The sequence below is a fragment of the Neopsephotus bourkii genome, unplaced genomic scaffold, assembly GCF_033783945.1.
Source record: "Neopsephotus bourkii isolate Nb327-2 ecotype Australia unplaced genomic scaffold, CSIRO-AGI_Nbou_v1 NB_1003, whole genome shotgun sequence".
Lineage (NCBI taxonomy): Eukaryota > Metazoa > Chordata > Aves > Psittaciformes > Psittacidae > Neopsephotus > Neopsephotus bourkii.
Window position 1 is genome coordinate 145,693 of NW_026901494.1, and position 5,049 is coordinate 150,741.

Consider the following 5,049-nt stretch of genomic DNA (forward strand, 5'->3'; position numbering starts at 1 on the left):
GGGTTCTCTGTGTGCCCCCTCACTGGGACATACTGAATTCCCACCTCCTGGTACATGGGGTGGGCACGGCTGCTGCTGTGGCAGGGGCGCAACAGCCTTTCATGAGCCACCTTCCCTGGCTTTGCAGGCAGCTGTTGGGGTGTGGGTAGAGCAGCAGCCTCCCCCCAGCATCCCTGTGTACCCACAGAGGGGAGCACTGATTCACACAAGAAATGAGAGCTCCCCCGCTCTAAGTGTTTGGGAAAGAGCTGACCCAAGAGGACTCTCACTGTGGTAGTGTCCATCCCTCCTAACACTGATCACATCTCCTACCCAGACGTGGGAGCTCTCAGGAGTTGCTTTTCCAGTTGCTTTCTTGCTTTCGTGAGCTTTGCTGGTGTTAATGGCTGTTCTGAAGGCAGATGCCGTGTTGGCTGAGTCACGTCTTTCTATTTTGAGGTGTGACATGCCTTGAAGACAGCACCGTCCATCAAACATGGTTTGGGCAGGAGCTTTCCAAGGGAGCTGCTGTTGTGAGTGATCTGTGCTGGGATGGCTTTTGCTTGTGAGCCTCTAGTGGGATTCTTCAGTCCAGACTGGCGTTACTGGGAGGTGTTATGGTCTGATAGAGAGCAGTGGTTTCTGTTGCTGGTACCATGTTGTTATTGACCTTCTCCTCCTGATCAAGCACTGTATACTCACCCCTTCCTTACTAATCTGCTGTTTGTGCTCTGTGTTAACCCTTTCAGCAGTTGTCACCTTGTTCATTCCCCACTGCCAGAGCAGTGCCAGCAGGCACCGCTACCCTGCTCATTGCTAACAGAGGGGGAAGGTGCAGCCCGCTTCCTGCCTGGCTGCTCCCAGGCTGCCCACATTTGGGAGCCTGAGCTCTTCCCACTTTTCTTTCCCCCCAGGTGGGCAGCTCTTGCCTGGGCTGTTTGTGCAAGCAAACCTGGCACCGGCGCTCAAAACAGACTTAGTGTTTTCCTCTGGGTGTTTTTTCCAAAGTCAGCTCTGGGAATGGAAGGAGATGCTTTAAATCCGACCCGCCGATGCTTCCGGAGAGCCCGTGCCTTTCCTTAGAAAGAATGCACTGTGACGCTGGTGGGGAAGTCTCCAAAGAGTCGTTAGTGTCCAGGAAGCTGCTCAACTTCCACTCCAGCTATAGCAAAGGGCTCTGGGGCTCATTCAGTCCTGATGGGCAGATGAACGTCCACTGCAGTGCAAGCTTCGAAGGTGTTTCATTAGTGAAGTGGCTGTACGAGGCATCCTCACCTTCTCCCTCCGTGGGCATCAGGCTGCCGGCAGGGAAGAGCCTTGCCAGAGCAGCTGCCAGGCAGGCGGGGAGCAAAGTGCTGCTGGAAAGCAGGATCTGAGCTTGGGATGTGTTTCCTTGGCAGGGAGAGCCTGAGGGGGAGCATCTGGTTTCATATCAGAGCTGTCTGAAACCACAGGCACTGCCAGGTTTTGAGCTGAAACTGAGTCCAGAAAGGGGGGTCCAGGCTGGTCCGCAGCACGTGTGGTACCCCCCTCTCTGTAAGCCTCCTCTGCCCCAGCAGCCTGTCTGAATGGGGCCAGAAGTGAGGCAGGTGATGTGCCCGTGGATGTGGAGCTCCATAGTGAAGGTTTTGCTTAGTGTTCATTTACACTGAGGCACCTTGCTCTGGGGTGGACCACATGAGGTGAGATGGACCCAGACCCTGTTCCCAGTGTTTCAATCTGGACATGGTTTTGGTCTTCAGGGGAGCCTGGAGCTGCTCTTGCTGGGCAATGAGGAGGCTGGAAGCTGGAAAGCTGCTTTTGTCCTGGTGTCCCACCTGTGCTGCTGGGCTGGAGGTCAGGATCAGGGCCAAAACCAGTGGCTGCTCCATGGACAGACAGACCTGGTTTAAGAGGAGGGTGCAAACAGGATCATAGAATGACAGCCTGGTTTGGGTTGAAGGGACCTTAAAGCTCACCCAGCTCCAACCCCTGCCACAGGCAGGGACCCCTTCCACTGGAGCAGCTTGCTCCAAGCCCCTGTGTCCAACCTGGCCTTGAACACTGCCAGGGATGGGGCAGCCACAGCTTCTCTGGGCACCCTGTGCCAGCGCCTCAGCACCCTCACAGGGAAGAGCTTCTGCCTAAGAGCTCAGCTCAGTCTCCCCTCGGGCAGGTTCAAGCCATTCCCCTTGGCCTGTCCCTACATCCCTTGTCCCAAGCCCCATTCCAGGTTTCCTGCAGCCCCTTTAGGCACTGGAGCTGCTCTAAGGTCTCCCCTTCAGGAGCCTTCTCTTCTCCAGGCTGCCCCAGCCCAGCTCTCTCAGCCTGGCTCCAGAGCAGAGCTGCTCCAGCCCTCGCAGCATCTCCATGGCCTCCTCTGGCCTCTCTCCAGCAGCTCCAGGTCCCCCTTGTGCTGCTGCCCCAGAGCTGGATCAGGGCTGCAGGGGGGGTGTCCCCAGAGCACAGCAGAGGGGCAGGATCCCCTCCCTGAGCTGCTGCTCACGCTCTGGGGGTGCAGCCCAGCACACGGGGGGGGGGTCTGATGTAAAACCTGCCTCTGATGGACTCCCCTGGGTGATTCTGCACCAGTGAGGATGCTGGGTCCAGAGGAGCAGTTGCAAAGCACTTTGGGAGCTGCCAGCCCTGCGGATGTGGTGTCAGAGCCTCAGGTTGGCTGGGGGGAAGCGGCCCCTCCAGTCCTGCAGTCAGGAGCCCCCCTGTTCATCCTGAACCCTGGGCTCTGGCCGCCGTTCCTGGAGCCCAGGAGCCGCGGGCTGGGCTGTAACATTAGACAAAGCCTCAGATGTGCCATGGTCAGGGCTGATCTCGCTCGACGGTAACTGCAGGCAGCAGGGGAGCGCAGTGCGAGGGGTGGAGAGCCCTGGTCTGCTCCACGGGACCTCTGCCATGTCCTGACAGAACGCTGTGGGTCCACGTGCTCCTGTGTCTGCCCCGCAGCCCAGCACTCACCCCGTCTCCCTTCAGGACCCTTCAGCTCGGAGCAGCTCGCTCACCACTCCAGCGGTACCGGTACAATGCTTCCTTATGCTGGGGTGTCCACTGCGGGGAGGGGAAGCGTTGGGATCAGGGCAGTAACTGGTGGTGGGATGGGAGAGGGCAGAGGAGGAGCGTGGCCAGGGACAGCTCCCCATGCTTGGTGCCTGTGCAATGTATAGCTTTAGTTTGTGAGCGCCTGCACTCAAGCTGATAAACAAGCACAGGAAACCTCAGACGTACCCGAGGAGTGAATTTGTAACTAAATACAGAGCTGCAGAAGGCACTGGGAGACTGGCTTTGGAGCGGGACTAAATATAACTTGGAGAGGCACTCATATGCCCTGCTGTGTCAGTGCTGTCCTTGGGCACAGGGGAGGTGGGAGCGGGGACATCCCCCAGGGCTGGCCATGATCAGAGGGAGCCCATTTGCTGCGAGCCCAGTTCCCACCACCAAAGGTCTGGGTTTAGGTTTTCCTTCACAGCCTTTTTCTGCACCCCCTGCTCTGTGTCAAACGTGTCCCCTGCTCCAGGGCTGTTGGGTTTTAGTGCTTTCCACTGGCTTTTGATAATCTGTGAGACAGAGCGGCTGTTGAGCTGTGCATCCCCATGGTGAGCGTCTCCAGGGGACAGCCTAAGTCACTTCTCTCCACTGAGTGTGATGGGGTTGCTATGACTCATGTGGATGGACACATCTCCGTCTTTCTACTAGATTTTCATCTCACCACAGTGTCCTCACATCCTGAGACTTGCAAAAGAGGGTTTAGGTGTTTGCTGGCAGTGTGTTGGCTGCACTTCTGAGAATGCCCCAGCTCTTTTGGTGGTGAGGCTGTGGCTGTGTGGTGCCTTGCTCTGACTGTCTCTGCTTGGGTGTGCTGGAAGCCTGGTTGCCCTCCACTGGTGTGGGACCATGGTGCTGAGCCTGACCTGTGGTCCTTTGGGACTGCAGGTGACTGTAGCCTAACCCCTATAAGGGTGCTAGCCCGTGGTATATAATTAAAACAACCTAACATCTGAGTGAGCATGGATCATCCTTCATGGAGGACAAGAGTGGTGGACGCAGCCCAGCCTGGTCTCTGCATACAGTAGGGACCAATGACCTGTACAGCCTGGTGGTGCACACCCAGCTGGAGCTAGAACCCTCCAGACACACCTAAGATGCAAACAGGGTGATGTGTGATCTGCTGAAACCTGCCTTGTCACAGTGTCTTTGGTGCCTGTCCTGCTAATGGCCAACCCTCAGCAGAAGGCGACGGCATTGGTGTGGTCTCCACCATGTTCCCTGGATGTAAGCACTGGGGAGGGAACAACCCTGGAGGAAGGTGGTTATTTCCTTGTGCAGGCCTGCGACAGAGCATGATGGAAGTGGGGAATCCCTGCTTAAGGGCAAGGTGGTTCAATGGGGGGAGGATGGAGAGATGAGGAGGGAGGCAGGTGGCTGGAGGACCCCAGCCCCGGTGGCCTCATCTTTAAATGGGACTGTGCTTCATCTTGTATTAGCTCAGAGAAAACAGCAGCCATCACAACCTGTTCCCAAGCTCTGGGTCCTCATTACTACTGCCCTGAGAGGAGGGATGCTGAGGGTGGCTTTATGGGATTTATGGAATGATCATCCAGGTCCTGCTCATGCAGTCTCCAGCACCCTGGTAGTTTGGGATAGGAAGATGAGGCTGCAAAGCCATTTGACCCTGCTCTTTTTCTGCCAGTTTCCAGGGTGAGCTGTACTTCCAGTGGAAAGTTCTTCATTTTCAAGAATATAGCCAGCTGGTTCCCTTAGTACCCCAAACTCCCTGGATAGGTGGCTTTGGGGTCACTCAGGGCTTGTCACTGACGCCTCACAGCTATTGCAAACCAAAGGGAGGAATGTGCTTCCCTCCTTGCCTTTGCCTTTCCATTTTTTCCTGCAAATGAAATAAAATACAGCTGATGCCATGGGTATTTTAAGACTTGCAGAGAGGAAGCGGGGATTTGCAGCTCTGCAAAGCAATGGGATGAATGCAAAGACTCTGGTCTTGCTGAGCTGGCAGACAGCAAAATAACCAGTTAGAGGATGAAATGTGTCTCGTGTCTGCTGCAGGGAGGGGAAGAGATCCAA